Genomic DNA, 19944 nt, shown 5'->3' on the forward strand with positions numbered 1-19944 from the left:
ATCTCCCTCACGCATATTCTGAGAAGACAGTGAACTGAGAACACTTTTCTGATGTCTGGAAACTTCCTGTTTGCAGTGAGCAACACTGAAGACCGGCGGACGGGCCCAGAAGGAACCATGAAGAAGGCTGGTTAAGGAAAGGATACGAACTCCAGACCCGCCAGCTGGGGAACGTTCTGGTATCAGTGGGGTGGCGAATGAGTTTTGAAAGCTGAAGATTTACATTTTAGTAACCATAATGTGTAGAAACTTCTCATGTAGGGTTTACCAGTTTTCTCCCCAAGACTTGCAGCCCCATGGTATGATTGCCAGGATAGAACACCTTGCGTGAATGTCTAGAACCAACAGACATTCTGGTGCATTGGGAGAAATGGCCCGCGAGCAGTCTCCTGGGTGTCAGAGCCCCAACTGCTGTGCACTTTGGAGGCTTTGATCAGGAGGTGATGTTGGTGCCCCAGCAGGAACTCTCACACCCTAAAAGTGATCGCAAGCGCCATGAGACATGCCTCATGAAGAAGCAAACCTCACAAATAAAATCCGGGTTTTGACGCAATGGGTTGGGGAAAAGAAAAATCAATCCGGGTTTGAATCGCAGTCTTTCGCTGCTCTGGGTTGTCTCTCTGTCCATGTTGGGGGTGGTGGCGTTTGCTTCCGTTACCACATTTGTAAGCAGGTGAACACTACGAATACCCCTTTAATTCTGAGCACCATGGTGTGATTCTTCCACGGAGGATGGGTTACTATAAGCAGAGCTCAGAAGAGGCTGAAAGTCATTTATAGCCTGATGTCACCCAGAAAATCAAATATTCAAATTCACTTAAAAAAAAAACAACTCCCCCTCTCAAAAAAAAAAAAAAACCCCAAAACCTGGGTTTTGAAAATAAAATGCCTGGCCTAATTTGATGGTGGTGGCTTGGGTCTCTGTTTCTTGTTAGAATTCCCCTGTGCTCTCATAGAGGGAAAATCCCAGCTCATTGCAGCCTGGTTCCTTCCATAGCAGGACTGGGGAAGGGCCATCAGCTGGGAGTCATGTCACCAGCCAACATCGGCACCTCGCATCTCTGTGGTTTCGATGCAAAATGAGGGCGGGGAGACAACTTGCAGCCTGTAGGGGGAGGTGGGGGAGGTACGACCCAGCTGTCACTGCTCCTCCCCGCAACCCTGGGCAGCGCCTGTGCTGATGGCCATTTACGAGGAACCACCAGACATTAAGGGCCTCTGGGACTCAGTACTTGGAGGGTGGGTGTGAAATGACACAGGAAAGTGCCGTTGCAAGTACAGAAGTGCTTGTTATGATAGCACTGGGTGTTACAGGCAAAAAAGGAGTCACTAAATCCTGCTCCTGAAACCAACACTACACTATATGTTAACTAACTAGAACTTAAATAAAATCTTGAAGGAAAAAGAAGAAAGAAAGAAAAGAAGCACAGAAAGAAGACCCTGTTTGTAAACCGTCTCCACCAAATGTCCTAGCATGCTGCTGGCAGATCCGTACTCTCAGTCTTGTCTCTCCTTTTCTTGGGCAGGGGACAACCGAAGGGGACTATGTGCTGTGGTAATGGAGCACTGGATTGTGAAGATCTGGGGGACCTGGGTTCGAGTCCTGACTCCAACGTTAACTGGGTGACAGAGAACAACTCCTTTTCCTCTCTGGACCTTGTTGCCTCCTCTGGGAAATGAGTGGCCTCCCTAACTCCTCTTCCAGGCTCTCGGTTTGGGGTCATTTAGCCCTTAAGGACCAGCGCCTGGCTCCCCGCAGCCTTCAAGGAGTATTTGTCGAATTAGGGTTCCTGCGGGGCTCACAGAGGGGTCCCACAGATCAGATACAGTGGAGAGGATGAAAGTGATTCCCGAACACAGCTGGAGGGCTATTTGTCTCCCTCAGGAGGAGAAGGGTGAGGACAGGAGACCCCGGCACACCCCCTTCTGCGTTCTTTGCAAGGACGCTGGGGAGCGGGAGGCGTGCCCCTGGCAGAAGCAGACACGTTTGTGGGATTTCTCAGCCTTTCAAACCCAGACCTTCTGATGAGCATTAAAAAAAATCTCATGCCCTTTCTTGATGCTTTTTGAAATTTCAAAATAAATGAAATAGGTGACTTAAAAAAAAAAATCAACGATCGTTTTAGAGCGTGCTTTCCTCAAACTTCTCACGTCCCCTGGAGATTCTGATAAACACAAGGCAGGCCCTGAAATAGGCTATTTTTCATTCCGGGCAGGCGTGAAAATTGAATCTGTCGGCACTGCCTGGGCTTTAGGTAAGAAAGGACACTCGTCTCTCTGCAATTCCTCTCTCTGTGAGATTTTCAGGATCGGGTACCCTAAGTGTGACCTTGACTTGCCCCTGCCAGCAGGCCATGGTGACGAGGCTCTGTGACGAAATAGCGTGCTATGCAACGCACGTTCTTGATATTGTTAGCAATGTGCCTATAGTTATTTTTGATTCTGTGCTTTTCCATTAGACCACACTGCTTTTTTTTTTTTTTTTTTTTTTAAATTTTAATTCAAGTTAGTTAACTAGACCACACTGCTTTTTGCTTTTGGCTTTTGGCTTTGACTTCTCGCTCAGCAGGGGTGAGCTGTAGGCAACTTAGGGGTTATCTCTTCGCTCATCATCTATTCTGTTCCTTGCCTGGGCTGCACCCGCTATTCTTTTTTCCTGTTTGTCAATTTGGGCCAGCACTTCCTGGGTGTCCATGACATGAGAGGATCTCAGAAACACCCGCTTTTAAGGAGCTTAGGCTAGTCTAGAGGAAACCAGATGGAGACCCGTCGTAGGTAAATGATTAGGTGTCATTATATGGTTGAGTGCCTTAAAAGGCAGCCTTTCTGTCCAAGGTAACTATTTTTTCAACATTCTCTTCCATTCTCTAAGGCCAGAACAAATCTGGCTTAATTGCGAACTTGGGCAATTCATCTAACCTCTGCGAACATCAGTTGACTTGAAACCAAGGCTCAGTGAGATGGTGTTCAAAGCCCTTTCCAGGTCTGCCCAGGATCCAGGGGACTCCTGTCACCACTGGAGTGGGGCCCATTGCCCTCGAGATCTGTAGGTCCCTTGTCCCTGATATCCTCTGCTCCCACCCTGATTGACTCCCCTCAAAGGCACCTCCCTGCTCACTACCTGGTCCCTTTGGTTTTCCAACTTCTTGTCTTTTTTCTTCTGGCTTTAAGGAAAAAGTGAAAATTGGAGAACTGGCATGTCTAGGACGTTGTGGGTGGCCTGTAAGGGGGCCGATGAGGTAGAGGACTGGGGGGAGGGGCACACTGTTGACTCACTGGGTCATCGGGTAGCGCCATCTCACATCATCACGGCCCTGCTCACTGCCAAGTAGACCAACACCATGCTTGTGGTGGACTCACGGCCAGCTGGCTGGCCCAGTGCTGGTAGGAGGCCTCTCGGGAGCCCAGAGTGAGGGGAAGGGGGACGGCCACTGGGCCAAGGGCTGTGAAGACCCTTCATCGGGCAGACGACGGAAGGCCCCGTGGGGGCTGTGGTTCTCCCCAGCGGCAGGCACCGAGCAGGAGAGCCCTCCTTTCCCCAGGCCCACTCCGCCTGGCCCTTCAGACCCAGCCTTGTGCCCCGCCCTGGCACGTACTGAGCACAGCAAGTGGCTGCTGCTTAGCACGACGTCTGACCACACAGCTGGTAGGTGGCCAATAAAGGTCAACTTAATGAGTGACTACTTCACACCCACGCCATGTTAAGCTAAAATAGTCACGCAAGTGACAAAGGACTTTTTACCCATCACTTATTTTCTTATTAGGATTTATTTATTTTGGGGAGCGCCTGGGTGGCTCAGTGGGTTAAGCGTCCAACTCTTGGTTTTGGCTCAGGTCATGATCTCAGGGTTGTGAGATCGAGCCCCGAGTCGGACTCCATGCTGAGCGTGGAGCTTGCTTAAGCCTCTCTCTCTCCCTCTACAGCTCACGTGCGTTCTCTCTCTCAAAAAAAGGAGAGCCAAAAAGATTTATTTATTGTTTTCCTGTCCAGTGCTCGTTGTTTTGAAGACCCAAGGATGATGGGGGTACATTTGAACTGGGAACAAGAAAGCCTAGGACAAATCCCTCTGCTCCCTGTGCCTCTGTCGTGGGACAGCACAGGCAGTGGTGAAGACAGCATCTTTAGCTTTGCTGGGGGATCAAGTCCACTGGCAGAGGGGAAGGGTCTGGGGCAGTCACAGTGGCCGTGACAGGTGGGAGGGGCTGTCACTGAGATGCTCCACACGTGCAATAACCCCCAAGAAGATTGTCCCCCATTCTCTCTGGTCATTGGGTCCCACACGCCACATTTCCGGCATCATCCAGGGAAGGCTTTTGCCCTACTCCATACTACTGATCTTGCTGCAGGTGATGTGATTCAGAACGAATGAGGCCAGTTTCCCTAAGCCATCCAAGATGGCAAGTTCTGTGGGTTTTCTTCAGGACTTCAGCTTAAATGTTTCCTCATCCTTTTCTGAATCAGAATCCTCAGGATCCTTTTCTGAGGCGACTAAAGGAGTGAGTGGAGTGAACAGCATCTGCAGGAAGAGAATTCCAGAGGGGCTAGCAAGGGACGGTTTGGCTGGGCTGTGTGAGCAGGGCCAGCTCAGAGCGCAGCCGGAGGCTAGGGTGCACTGGGCCTTGCAGACCATGGGGATTCTCGGGATTTCATGCTAAGTGCAGTTAGAAGCCATCGGTGGGGTTTGAGCAGGGAAGTGGTATGATCTGAGAGGGAGGGAGGGTAAAGATGGGATTTACTGGTGGACTGAGTAAAGGAGCAATCAATGATAACTTTGAGGCTTTTGGTCTGAGTAACCAGATGAATGGGCCGTCTGTCCTCTTGGAAGCCATGTCCCCTGCACTGGATCTCGCAAGATCTCTTGTCCATTCCTTTCCGTTTCTTCTGCTGCTGCCTTGTTCAAAAGCCCATCACTCCTCACTGGGCTTCCTGCAGAGGTCCCTCACTGCCAATCAACACAGTTAATGAAGATTAGGTTTAATTATTTATTTTGCTTTCATGCTTGAAAACTTGGAGGGCCACTTGTGTCTATTACTGTGTTAAATTAAGTTGCCTAGCAGCTTAAAACAGCAAATATTCATTGTCTCATGGGAATCTGGGTGCATCTTAGCTGGGTCCTCCACTTCAGGGTCACATAAGGCTGCAGTCAAGATGGCAGCCAAGCTGTGGTCTCATCTGAAGGCTCAGCTGGAGGAGGACCCAATTCTAAGCTTATTCGTGTGCCTGTTGGTAGGATTCTGTTCCTCATAAGCAGTTTGGTTGAGTGTCTCAGGTCCCCACTGGCCATTGGCCAGAGATATCAGTTGCTTGCCATATGGGTCTCTCCTCAGGGCAGCTCCCAACATGGTACTGGCTTCCTCAGAGAGAGCCAGCGAGAGAGCTAGAGAGGGCACTCAAGAAGGAAGCTATAGTCTTTCCTGCAGCTGATTTTGGAAGTGACATCTCATCACTTTTGCCATATTCTCCCTGTTAGAAGTGAGTTGCTAGATACAATCCACACTCAAAGGGAGGGGATCATACAAAGGCAGGAATGCCAGGAGGCAGGGATCATCGGGTGCCATGTTTGAGGCTGTTTACCACTCCTGGCCCCTCTCCTGTGTCTTCTGCACCCACTCCCCACTCCGGTCATGTCTCCTGACTTGCTGATCCTGAAAGAGCTATCTGTTTCCTGTTTCCTGTGTCATTGCCTTTCTCTGGTCACTGTGCACTTTCTGCCTTGAACTCTTAAAGATTTTCTTCTGGTTATTATTCAGGCCTGGAAGTTATGTCTTTGAGTGCAACCCCCCTCCCGCTTGCCTATACCAGCTACTTTAGTCCGTGTATTCACTCCTTCAAGTTTACATTTGTGCTCTGTGACAGTCAGGACTGTGTCTTTTTCATTTGTGGGGTCCCTATTGCCAAATATGGTGCATAGCACATAGTAGATACTTATTTAACTCTTTGTTCAGTGCGGATGGGTGATTTTTTTAGTTAAAGCAAAAGAAAAAATTCAGGAAGGAAGCTGACTCATGGGATGGATTCCAAGGTTAAACAGGGCTGTAAGATGATCTGTTCTGGATCACCCATACCTAGCTTCCTCTCCATTGGGAATTCCTAGAAAACTGCTCAGCGGCTCCTGTGAGTATCCAAGTTACCTCACTTTGGGCCTCTCACAAATCTTGCGAGACAGGAAGGGCGGCAATCATTGTACCCATTTTATAGATGCAGACTGAGGCTTAGGGAGGCTAAGGGTCATGGCCACAGCTGAATGGCTAGTACCTGGCTCAGTTCACTTCAAAACATATTTATCAAGCCTATGTTTCATATAGAAAATGCCCAAGTTTTCATACGGAAAAGTAAGATATAGTCCCTGTCTTCAAGGGGCTCACGGCTTATCATGATGACTGACATGTAACAGATCGTTTCCACTCAATGAGGAGAGCCACTGGTATGACTTTTCTACCATGTGAGCTGCCTCTGAAATTATTCCGGTTGTAAAAATGTGACAGTGTAAGGCCAGAACTGTGGACCCCAAATCTGATAGGTCTTTGGAACCATCTGGAGAGCTTTTAAAGAACATAGACTCTGTGGGCACCCGGATGGCTCAGTCAGTTAAGCATCTGACACTTGATTTCAGCTCAGGTCATGATCTCACGGTTCATGAGGTCAAGCTCCACATTAGGCTCGCATTGACAGTGTGGAGGCTGCGTGGGATTCTCTCTTTTCCTTTCTCTCTGCCCCTCCCCGGCTCATGCTCTCTTTCCCAAAATAAATAAACACACTTAAAAGGAAAAGAAATACAGACTCTGATTTATGGGTCCCGAATGAGACCCAGGAAGTTGTATTATTAAAAACCAGGTAATACTGATAGGCAGGCAGGTTTGAGACCATCTGGTATAGTGGGTTTGGTCTTAGGAGAACAATCAGATCTGGAAGTGTCTATCTAATGGGAAAAAGGGGGATTTCCTACTAGCTCAGCCTGTTAGAGCTGTACAGGTATTTCTCTTCCCTGGACTGCCCCCACCTTGGAATGGGCCTCTGGTCTTGTCTTTTCCCCGCCTGGTCCCTACTGTCCTTCCCTGAGCCCCAGTTACACCCTTTCCTTATATTTCTGGTCACGCCTCAGCTGAAACCCTACCTGCCTTAGGTGTCTCTCCCGAGTTGCCAGCAATAAAGCCCTCCTTGGAGCAGATCCAAGATGGCGTGCTCTCCTCCCCGGTTGCAGTGGTCTGTACTGGCTTCCTCTTCTGAATTCCCACCACCATCCAGTCTGGCATTTCTCGAGACATCTACTGTTATGGCCGTCTGTGAACAGGCCTGGTAAACCCGTGAAAGGCAATCAGTGTGGGGTTTAGGTTTTGACCATTCATTGCCTTCTAGTCTTGGTTCAGATGTGACCTTTGTAGTGAGGCTTTCCCTGACTACGCATTGAAACCTCACTCTCGCCTCCTGCACACCCAATATCCCTGACTGCTCAAATCCCCCCCATAGCACCCATTACCTTCTAATTCACTAAATTAATGATCTATCCTGTTCTCATCTCTCTCCTGACAATGGAGTACAGTTCCCAGGAGGATGGGGATTTTTGTCCCCTCTGTCCACGGATATATCGTCAGCACCTAACACAGTGCCTGACACAAAGCGAGTGCTGTAGAAAGCTGTGTTGGATGCATGAATCTTGAGCAATGCCCTGGAATGCAGTGGTGCTCTCTAAATCCTATTTGTTTGTTTGGTTGATTGAGAAGGCCAGCCTAATTAGGGCAAACTAATATCCTTCTTTTTGGGAAGAGGCCCTGGTCAGACAGCCCTGGCTTGGAGACTCTCCTTTCTTGAGGTTGATAGAATGAGCCTTGTTGAGACTGTCATGGCCTTCCCAGCTGGGCTGAAAAATGCCTTTGGAATCAGATGCCAGGGAGGCAATGGGCCAGCTCCAAGACTTCCCAAGGAGCCGGAGTCAGGGCTGGCTTCACATCCCCTTCGTCAGCCCCAGCACACAGAGGAGAGGCCTTCGGCTGCCAAGGACTTTGTTTTATTGTCACTGCAGTTGGCTTGCCTCTAGGCAGGAGCTGCCAGGGCAGCAGCCATCAAGCCCTGGACACCGGGCTGGGGTAATAATAGCAATTCCATAATTCTCACCCGAGCTGCCGCCGAAAGGAGGAGCTGCTGGAGGGGGCTGAGAAAACAGAAGCCCAGCAGCAGCAGGAGGAGGAGAGCTGGTACTGGCTGTTCTCTCACTTCCTCGCAGACCTGGCCTTGGGACGTGGCTCAGGGATTTTCTTCCAGCCCAGTGTCAGTTCAGTTTTTCCAAAGCTTGTCACAGAAAGAGGGCCAGGGTCTTATTCTTAAGCCATGGGGACATGGCAGAGAATTCTCAGGTAGGAAATGGTGATACCATCTTGTAGACCCTTCCATAGACAGCCTGCATCATTGGCAAGGGACATTGCTGCTTTGGGATGCATTTGAAATGTTACTTCTGTCATATGTGCCTTGTAACTTCTGGAAAGACAGTACCTTGGACGGAGAAGTTCTACAAAACTGGTCTCACTGCTCCTGAGCTGTGAGTCTCCCTTGTGTGTGGGATGATAAATCTTTGCACCAACTTGGTCTGAGATACCCCTGAGTTCTGGCCTTGGAGTGGGCAGGTCTACCACATTGAGTGACTGTCTGGGAATCTCTGAGCTATTTTGTACGCTCCTGTTTCTCATTTTGGAAGAGGAAATAACTAAGGACCCAAAACGTGTCTTGTCAAAAAGCCTCCCTGTGGTACCTGGATGTAAAACCAGAACTGAGAGCCCAGATTCTCCATGCACTGGGCAGGGGAGTGAAGGTGAATGGACACCACCCTCAGAGAACAAAGCTGGTAGCTCATTTGAATACCAGTTATGTAATTGCATGCAGGTTATCCCTCCAAGACCATATTTAAGGCTCAGTAACATCCCAGTCTTCTCTCCAGCAACTGTTCAGATCAGCTGTTCTTGAAAACCACCCCCTGGCACAAGAAACCTGGTGCATATAGTCTACCGGGAAACACAGATCTTGAGGATGAGCTTCTAGAAATACTCAAGGTTGGTTGGACCTACTTGACATCATTCAGTCCAGGGCCCCGTGAGATTTTTGTTCGTGGCCACATGGCCTCCCAGTGAAGCCCATTGGACCGTGAGAAGAGCATAGGATGGTTTGAGCTCACTATAAAGGCCAGCAGCAGAGCTTCTGCTCCGGGCTATTTTCAGGTGGTGGAATGTTTCTGTCATCCACTCAGTCACACAGATGAGACCAGACCCTAGCAAAGTTAAAATTGTATATAGGTTTGCCTGTAGACATCCTCTCCGTTCTCCTCTTTTCACCACTTCCTCTGGACACCCTCTCTGGTGCTACCATCTGCCTCCCCTACGAAGACAAAGCACCCACCTAGATTATGTGCTCTGTTTCCCTTTCTTTCATCAAAATGTCCCCTCTGCCTGAAAGGCCACAGACTGTTGAACCCTCTAGTCTTAACAATATGACATTTCTCCTCTAGTGTCCTAATCCTATAGCTCAGTGAAAACAACAAAGAACTATAATAGTTTACACTTGTAACTACCTCTTATTCATGATAGACTTTCCTACCTATTATTCCCTCAATGGACTCCATTGCATGTCTACAATAGACTTTATTGTGCCCACATTCCTTAGTGGGTACTGGCGACACTGCAGGTTGAGAAGGAGTCATAAGAAACTAGCTGGAACATCACAATGATGTGTTCATGACTATGGGGCCAGCAGGAAGGGAGGGTTTGCATCTCTTGGTTCAGATGAGGTTCAGTGCAGAAGGTGACTGGCTCACCAAGGGGACAAGGAATAAAGTGGGTGGCACAGGCACATTTGGTTCTCAGGAAAATCCTAGAAGTTTGGCATAAATGGTATAGTTGGCCTTATTTTTGCCACTGAAAAAGTGAGGCCCAGAGAGAGGCAGAGACTTGCCTAAGTTCATTTTGAAAACCAGAAACAGGGCAGGAGCTTCCTTAGCTACTTGAGACACTGGGGCTCTTCTTTCCTGTGAAGGTGGATGACTTTTGTGGCAGACATTTTTTAATAGTTTATCATACAAGTATGCATTCTTAAGTGCTGCATTTTAGTTTTGCCCACATCTTTGATATATCTTTTTTTTTAATGTTTGTTTATTTTTGAGAGACAGAGTACGAGCAGGGGAGGGGCAAAGAGAGACGGAAACACAAAATTTGAAGCAGGGTCCAGGCTCAAGCTGTCAGCCCAATGAGGGCCCAATGAGGGGCTTGAACCCACCAACTGTGAGATCATGACCTGAGCTGAAGTTGGACGCTTAACCGACTGAGCCACCCAGGCGCCTCCTTTGATATATCTTTTTAAGTCCCTTTTTGTATAAACCTTCCTTCCTCATCCCCTTTTCCTTGCCATGCATTTGTTGAAGAGCCAGGACCATTTGACCTATAGGGTTTTGCACAGACTAGATCTTGCTGATTGCAGCCTCATGGTGTCAGTTAGCATGTTCTTCTACTCTGTGCATTTTTGATAAATTAGTAGTTGGACCTTGAGGCTTGATCACATTCAGGCTTTTTTCCCCCTAGGTGATATGTTCTTATTCAGGAAGAGGAAGTAACTAAGGTGCTTTTTCATCAGGAGACACATAAGGTTTGTCCCTTTTTTGTGTGTGATGCTAGTAACTGTTGATCCTCAATGCCTAGATTGATTAATTAATTCATGCTTTGTTCTGATATCTCCAATCTCTGCTTCAAGGCATGGCAGTTGGCTTTGCCTTTGTGCTCAGCCCTCCAGAGAGACATGACTGTTTTTCTGTTTCTTGGGTCCTATCCTTTCAGCCAACACATCAACCCCAGTCTTCTCTACCCAGCTCAGGCTCTCATCACATCTTCTTGACTTTTTACCAAAGGTGGGTATTTGTAGAAATCTTGTTTGACCATCTTGAGCTTATGAAAGGAAGGATCCTGCTCAGGCTCATCTCACTGCCTGGCTTTCAGATCTGCTTATGGGCCCTTTGCATACAGATACAGTTGTAATAAATGGCCAGGGAGACCTTTTTGAGCTCAGAGGAAGGAGCACAACAGGACAACTTGGAAGCATCATAAAGATTTTGTCATCCTGGAAGCTGAATTCTGCAGCTTCATAGTTGCTGAAAAGACTGCCAAGTTGTTCACCGAAAACATTTCCTTTGTCTCCTGGCCACAGGAGGCTTTGTTCCCCAGGCTCTTTTGAGTTAGATGTGTCCGTGTGATTGAGTTCTGGCCAATGGAATGTAGCTAAACATGTCACTCAAGTCTAGCCCGTTAATACCAGCCGAGTGATTCCATATCTTTTCTTTCCCATCTGCTGGCTGGATAGGGTCCAGCAGGGGGCTTAGAGTCTTAAGAGTATGGCAGACCCACAAGATAGAAAAACCTTAGGGCACTGAAAGACCATATGGGAGTCTGTGCCCTGGCTTGGAACATGTGCATTGGACTTTGTGGGAGACAGTAATGACTTTTTCTTTAATTAAACTATTTTAATTTGAGGGGTTGATATAGCAACTAGTGTTATTTGCCCTGGCTTATACAAACCTTTTGGAGAGTGAGGGGGTGGCTCATGATGAATGTAGAGGAAAGGAAAGCAAGTCCTAAAGAAGTTAAGGTAAAATAATTGAGGCTTGATCACTTCCGAGTAAGTTTCATGTTGTAGGATGCCTTACTCAATATGATATCACTTCTATCCCAAAGGAATTATTTCTGAAAGTCATGGCTTTTCGAATTGCCTGAGTACCCCTCATATATGGGGTGCTGTCTTTGGAGAGGAACCAATGAATCACTAATTGCGTAGTGCCAGAGCTCCTTCTGAGGTTGAAGAGATGTTTCTGGAAAGGGCAGGGCCACAAAGTCATAGCCTTGCCATTCCTTGAGATGAGGACCCTGAGCCACCAGTGGGGCAGATTCTGGCCCAAATAATGGGAAGGAAGTTATTGTATTAACAGTTGTGACAGAGACAGAAATAAGCCAAGTTTTAGAGGAAGGACTGATAGAAATCATCATAGATCTGAAACTCCAATCACAACATTGGCTGACTCCATCTGACTCTATATGTTCATTCAGATGTGTCTTGGGCAGAGAACACTAGAACTCACCCAAGAGGTAACCAGAGGATGTCTGCTAGTTTAGGCAGCATTTTCTCCTTACGGAGTTTTCTTCCTTCCTTCTTCCTCATGAGACTTTTGTTTCTCAGACCTCTATTAACACTCCACCTCTTTTCCAGTGGTTTTTCAGACTTTGGAGATCAGATGGATACTCTGGCTTTGGTCTTATTTAATCACTGTCACTCTTTAGACTTTCAGACACCTGACAACTTAAGTTCACCAGGGGCTAGCATTGAGGGTCTCTGCTTTTTGTAACACACACACACACACACACACACACACACAGAGGCAGTCATCTCCCAAAAGTTTTCAAGACAGGCATTGAGTGTAGTAGTCAATAGAAGCCTCTGGGTGCCATGAGCATTCAGCGGGATGGGGAACAGTCTTTCCAAGAAATCATGCTGGAACAACGGGATATCCAATGCAAAAGAATAAAGGTGGATTTCTATCTCATACCATATCAAGACCTAAATATAAAACCCCAAACTCTAAGGCTGTTAGAACAAAATGTAGGAGCAAGTCTTCCTGACCTTATGCTGGGGAAGTCCTTAGATACTCCATCAGATGCACAAGCAACAGAAGAAAACAATTGATAGTTTGGACCTCACAAAAATGAAAACTTTTGTGCTTCAAGGGGTACCATCAAGAAGGTGAAAAGATGACCCACAGGATGGCAGAAAATCATTTACCTGTAAGGTGCTTGTATCCAGGAGATATAAAAAATTCCTACAACTCAACAATAATAAGACAATCATTTTCTTAATAGTCAAAGCATTTGAATGGATGCTTCTCCAAAGAAAATATATGTACAAATAGCCAATAGGTATGTAAAAAGATGCCCAACATCGTTAGTCATTAGTGAAATGCAAATCAAAACCACAATGAGATACCACTTCACATTCGCGAGGATGGCTATCATCAGAACAGTGGGAAATGACAAGTGTTGGTGAGGATGTGGAGGAACTGGACCCTTCTTACATTGCTGATGGGAAAGTAAAATGGTGCAGTCACTTTGGGAAATAGTTTGGCAGTTCCTCAAAGAGTTCAACATAGAGTAAGCATGTGACTCAGCAATTCCACATCTGGGTGTACCCAAGAGAAAAGAAAACTTGGGTATGTGCAAAAACCTGCAAACAAACGTTCACAGCAACGTTATTCGTAACAGCCAAGAAACGGGAACAACTCAAGTGCCCATCAGTTGACAAATGGATAAACAAAAGTGGTATATCTGTACGATGAGATATCATTTGGTTATAAAAAAGACACGGAGTACTGATGCATGGTACGACACAGATAGATCTTGAAAACATTATGCTAAGTGCAAAAGCCAGGCACATATATCGTAGGCTTCCATTCATACGAAATACCCTGAACAAGTTAATCGATAGAGACAGAATGTCGATTAGAGATTGCCAGGGCCTGGGAGAAGGAGGGGGTGGGAATTAGGAATGTCTGCTGAGGAGTATAGGGTTTCTTTTTGAGGTGATGAAAATGTTTCAGAATTAGTGATGATAGTTGCATAATTCTGTGAATACACTAAAAACCCAGTGCACTGTATACTTTAAGAAGGTTAGCTGTATGGTCTGAGAATTATATTTCTTTTTTTGTAATTTTTAAATTTTTCAAAATTTACATCCAAATTAGTTAGCATCTAGTGCAACAATGATTTCAGGAGTGGATTCCTTAGTGCCCATCCTGCCTCCCACAACCCCTCCCGTAACCCTCAGCTTGTTATCCATATTTATGAGTCTCTTCTGTTTTGTCCCCCTCCCTGTTTTTATATTCTTTTTGTTTCCCTTCCCTTATGTTCATCTGTTTTGTCTCTTAAAGTCCTCATATGAATGAAGTCATATGATATTTGTCTCTTTCTGACTGACTAATTTCCCTTAGCGTAATACCCTCCAGTTCCATCCACGTAGTTGCAAATGACAAGATTTCATTCTTTTTCATTGCCGAGTAATACTCCATTGTATATATACCACATCTTCTTTATCCATTCATCCATAAATGGACATTTGGGTCCTTTCCATAAATTGGCTGTTGTTGATAGTGCTGCTATAAACATTGGGGAGCATGTGTCCCTCTGAATCAGCACACCTGTATCCCGTGGATAAATGCCTAGTAGTGCAATTGCTGGGTCGTAGGGTAATTCTATTTTTAGGTTTTTGAGGAACCTCCATACTGTTTTCCAGAGTGGCTACACCAGCTTGCATTGCCAGAGAGTTATATTTCAATAAAGCTGTTTAAAAAAGAAAGGGAGGGGACGCCCGGGTGGCTCAGTTGGTTAAGCATATGACTTCAGCTCAGGTCATGATCTCATGGTTCATGAGTTTAGGCCCCACATTGGGATCTCTGCTGTCATCGCGGACTCTGCTTCGGATCCTCTGTCTCTCTCTCTCTGCCCCTTCCCCACTCATGTGCTCATGTGTGCTCTCTCTCTCAAAAATAAATAAACATTTAAAAAATAAAAGAGAGAGGGAGGTCAGTCTCGGGAGCCTGACTGAGTTCAAACCCCAGCTCTTCTGATTACATGTGTGATTTTGGGCTAGTCATTTGCTCACTCTGTGCCTCAGTTTCCTCATGTGTAAAATGAAGATAACAGTAGTACCTGTCTCATAGGGTTGTGAGGATTACATGAATTAAGAGAATGGATCCTGGCAAGAACAAGCACTCCATAAGAGTTACCTTCTTTTTTAAAGAAATTATTGGTGACCTATGTCATTATGTACAACGATCCAGCCATCTGTACACAAATCAAGGGCCAAAGAAGCCTTGTCTGTAGGGAGGGCCTGGTCCATGGTGATGTCCACAAGCAGGACCGTGGCTTGGAGATCAGGGTAGCTCCCACACTGAAAGAATCACTCATGAAACTTGCAGAGCACTTAGTACACCCAAACATACATAAATACAGAGTCTGGCTCAAGCTTTTTGGCCAGAGTCCATTGAGAGTTATGAATCCCTCTTTGAACAATGGCAGCTATTATTAAAATCTAGAGACTTTGAGTTGGATGCTTTCTCTAGCCCAGACACTGATTCAGAGCTGCAACATTCTAAATAGCAAGGCTAGAAATTGATGCTGTTTTTGAGCTGATTTATTGAGAGGTTTCTTGATTTGGGTCAGGTTCCTGCAACATTTGGAAAGTGACGACTATAGCATCATTATTTCCCCCAAATGACCAAAATTATAGCCGGTAACTTGAGGCCAGTAAATTTCCCTGCAGCAGATGTTAAACTCTTTTAAAAGATGATTAACAATGGGAGACTTGGCTCTATGGAAGAGCAACCAATCGGGTGGCGTTGCTGAAGTCAACGTGTGAGGTAAGGGGCACATCCAGAGCCCCACGGCATGGTGGGGAGCCCCGGCTGGAGACTGTAAGAGCCCACATGTTGTGATGTAAATCAAGCCTGTGGTCCTGGGTGGCTGGACATGTGGTGCTGTGACAAGAGACCTAGCGTGGTGTTGGATCTTGGGTGTTGGGAGACTGGGGTTTGGGGCTTGCTTCTGCCAGCCGTGTGACTCAGGGCAAGTTCTTTCCTTTCTCTGGGATATGGTTTCCCCATCCTTTAGAATAAGGAGGGACCACAGTCAGTGGTCTCTAAGGTATTTTGTGAATTTTAGACTGATTTGTTCTATTACTTGAGAAGAATGCAGATACATCATTTGTTAATCTCCAAAGAATCTATGATTTTTAGGTGAAACAACCACAAAAGAACCACAACCACAAAAGAAAGTACAGCAATGAAAAGGCATGAGGCTGGATCCAGAGAGGCCATCCCTGGGAATCCCAAATCAGGTCTCTGGGACCAGACATAAATGTTTCCTGGTTGAGGACAAGACTCCATCAGAGTCCTCCATACTAAAGGCTATGCAGCTTTTGTTTATCTTTCCAGCAGTAAGGTTCTCCACACGTTCATCTCTCCTCCCTTTCCTGAAGGTTTGTCATCCACTCATGAGGTTTGTGAACCGACTATTCAACATATACACTTACACATATGCACATGTACACACGTGTGTACATAATTGTTGGGTGGAGTTGAATGGTGTTCTAATGACCTCCAATGAGGGTGTCTTGGGACTCCTTCTCCATCCATTCTGATCTCTCCAAATACGCTCCCAGCTTGAGGTCACTGGCGATTGGAAAGGCACCATTGAGATTCTTTAAAAAAGTCCCAGGTGGTCTTCCCCCCCCCCCTCCCCCGACCCTCCACTAAGGGGAAATGGCCCAGATCACGCATCTCATATTGCTTCAGCCTTGGGACTTTGGAGAGTAGAACTTGACTTATTCCAAGATTTTTCCCCCATATGTAAGACTCAACACAGCAAATCCCTTGAAGAATCAAGTATACGTTCATTCAATAAATATTTATTGAGCACTTACTAAGGGTCAAGTTTGACACTAGCTCTGGAGATACAGTGCTGGACCATGAGAAGGAAAGAGCTTAGAATGTTTTAGGAGATAAAAGAAGGTCAGTGTGAGGAGAGACTTGGTCCCTTCACTCAGGCTACTATAATGAAATACCACAGATTGGGTGGGTTATAAACAGCACACATTTATTTCTCAGAATTCTAGAGACTGAAAGTCCAAGATCAGGGTGTCAGCATGGTTGGGAGAGGGTCCTCTTTTGGGCCACAAACTTCTCATTGTGTCCTCACATGGTGGAAAAGCTAGGGAGCTCTGTGGGGTCTCTTTTATAAGAGTTCTAATCCCATTCATGAGGGCTCCTCCAAAGGATACCATCCCATTTGGCATTAGGATTTCAACGTATGAATTTGGGGGGACACCAACATTCAAGTCACAGCAAGGAGCAAAGTAAGTGAGTGGAGATCCTGCCGGAAAGGCAGGCAGGGATTAGGTCTTGCAGGGTCTAGGTGACCCAAGAAGTCAATTTGTTCATCCACAGTCCTGAGGGAAGTGGAACACATAGAGACATGGCTGAGGGAAGCCATGAGGAGTGGGGGTAACCAAATCAGATCTATCAGATTGAATGCTTAAGTTATTTTTAAACACACAAAAAAATTAGCTTTTTAATGAAATGGATTATTGAGCATACATGAGAAATATCTGGAGCAGAAAACAGAGCGTAGGCTTTAGATTCCAGCCTGAATTTGAATCTGGGCTCTGCTTATTGCTGGGTGACTTTGGGCAGGCTATCTAACTTCTCTGACTTGGGTTTCTGTCATTTGTACAATGAAGGCAGTAGTACCTATCTCATGGGCCTCGTAGGAGATGATACGTAAGGTCATGCTGGCACAATTTACAGTTCCTGGCACATAATTGGTACTCTCCCCCTCAACTAAGCTCCACTCTACCATATGGACACCTACATATTATGGTTCACAGTTGCAAGCAACAGAATCTATTCTGGCTAGTTTAAGCAGAAAAGGATTGTATTAAGAGATGGTGACAAACTCCCAGACTTGTTGGAATAATTGCAGAAACATTCAAGACTAAGGCTCCAAGAGCACTCACAACCATGCTGCAGAACTGACCCTGTCTGGAAGCTGCTTCCCTCACAGATGACCTAGAATTACCGCTTCACATCTGCCATCACTTATACCAGTAAGAATGGAAATCCCTGAACCACTGAAGTTTCTGACACTTGCCTGGTGGCCCATTTATTCTAGGGAACATTCTGTTCCCCAAGTAATAAAGGCCTAGAGACCCCCTGCTGTCTCCAGTCACACAAACTTGAGCTACCACTGTTTTCTCTTTTCAAGCTGGGTTATCTGATTTTCCACAAGCTCACTTTGGGATGGCATATTCTCTAATAAAAAAAATTATTTTGTGTACAATTGATCGATGTCAGTCTGTGTCAGAACTCCTAATAATTTTTTTTTTTTTATTTTTTCTAGCCTCTAGCAGGGAACAAAGATTAATTGTGCCATTTGGGCTTTTCCTTCAAGCAGCTGCTCTCTCTCTCTCTCTCCCCCATTTCCACACAGGTCTTCTGTTTCTCATTCTTTGTTTTTCTGTCTTTCCTTCATTGTTTTAAAACCAAACAAAATCACAGACTTTTTTAAAGTTTATTTTATTTATTTAGAGAAAGAGAGAGAGATTGAGAAAGAGAGAGAGAGAGAGAGAGAGAGAGAGCAAGCACATGCATGGGAGGGGCAGAGAGAGAGAGAGAGAGAGAGAGAATCCCAAGCAGACTGTATGCTGTCACAGCACAGAGCCTGATGCAGGGCTCAATCTCATGAACCATGAGACCATGATCTGAGCTGAAATCAGGAGTTGAGGCTTAATGGACTGAGCCACCCAGGTGCTGCCTAGACTTATTTTTTGAGAAAACTTTGAGATCGTGAACTCCAACCCAACAGACAGCTCAGAGTGGGGCTGTGGCTCGTCTGAGATCACTCAGCCAACTGAAGATCCCTGTGACCTGAGAAGGTAGAATCAGGGGCTCTGGAGTCTTATTTCAGCCCGGCCACTAACACAAGATGAGAACCCTTGACAGGGCACTTCCTGTTCTAGTTAGGACTCTAGGCTGTAAGTGACAGAAACTCAACTGGAACCAACTTTGGCCAGAAGGGACTTTAATTGCTCATGCACTCTGGAAATGCAGGAGTGGGTTGGTGGGAGGTAGCAACTACTGACTTGAAGTCACCAGAAGTCTCTCTGTGGCTTTTCTCTACTTTCTCCTACCTCACTTGGGATTTCTTCACATGGTGGGGGCATGGCTGCTGCCTGCTCATGACTCACATTTTCCAGATTTATCACTGAAATGGAAAAGGCATGCGACCCACCCTTTGGACCAATCATTGAAACCAGCCAACTGTGATTAGCTGAGTTTGACAGACAGCTATGGCTAGGGTCATGGAGTCACAAAAATGTGAAGGGAGAGAAAGAAGATTCAGGTCCTCTGAAGAAGGACTCTCCATGGTCATGTCTGTGCACCCCCATCAGCTTCTTCTCCATGATTTGTGTGGCCTCCACTTTATCTCTGCAGGTTTGCTCTTCTCATCCTTCTGTATGGTACTATGGAAGGAAAACAGGTCTAAAGTGGAACAAACGAAATGTGCTTGAAGAGAGATTCCCCGATACCAGTTTCCTAGGAAGAAGAACATGCTAACGCCCACTGTCCAATGGATACAAGCCAATTCATACTTATCATCCAAGAGGGCAGGATTCTGAGGGAGTGAGACATAGGGCCGGTTATTTTTATGGTGGGACAAGAAGTTGGAGTGGTAGTCTTTGGGTGAGGGGTGGGGGACTGTGTTTTCCTGCCAGCAGTCCCCAAATTCTGATCCACTTCTTGGTCAAACTCATTAAATTATTTGTTCTGGTTTGACGACAGGCTCTTTTAGGAAATAGTAGCGTTGTTGTCTCCACCATGACCATCAGGCTTTGGCCTGAGAGTCTTTTGTTTTTATTATTGTTGTTGTTTAAAGATTGCTCATGAAAGCATAGCTTCAGGGCCCTGAAGTTATTTTGCTGCATTACTATAGACCTAATCCTTGAGTACATTTCAGGTTTAAGGAAAGGGCTTTGTTTGACTAAATCTTCTGAATAGCTGACTGACTTATAGGGAAATGGTTTTGTGTGAAATTTTAGGGATGAAATCACGCTAGAACATATCAGCCCATATCCCATGTCAGTAAGAGGAGTGTGATGGCAAGGGGCAGCTCTGGAAGCAGCAAGTCAGAAGTCAGGTATAAAGCCATTTGCTCGCTCTGAATTCATCTTTTTTTTTTTTTTTAAAGAGAGAGAGAGAGAGAGAGAGAGAGAGAGAGAGAGAGAATCTTAAGCAGGCTCCACACTCAGTGCAGAGCCCGAGGCAGAGCTTGATCCCACTGCCCTGGGATCATGACCTGAGCTGAAATCAAGAGTTG

The sequence above is a fragment of the Prionailurus bengalensis genome, chromosome B2 (genome assembly GCF_016509475.1).
Source record: "Prionailurus bengalensis isolate Pbe53 chromosome B2, Fcat_Pben_1.1_paternal_pri, whole genome shotgun sequence".
NCBI lineage: Eukaryota > Metazoa > Chordata > Mammalia > Carnivora > Felidae > Prionailurus > Prionailurus bengalensis.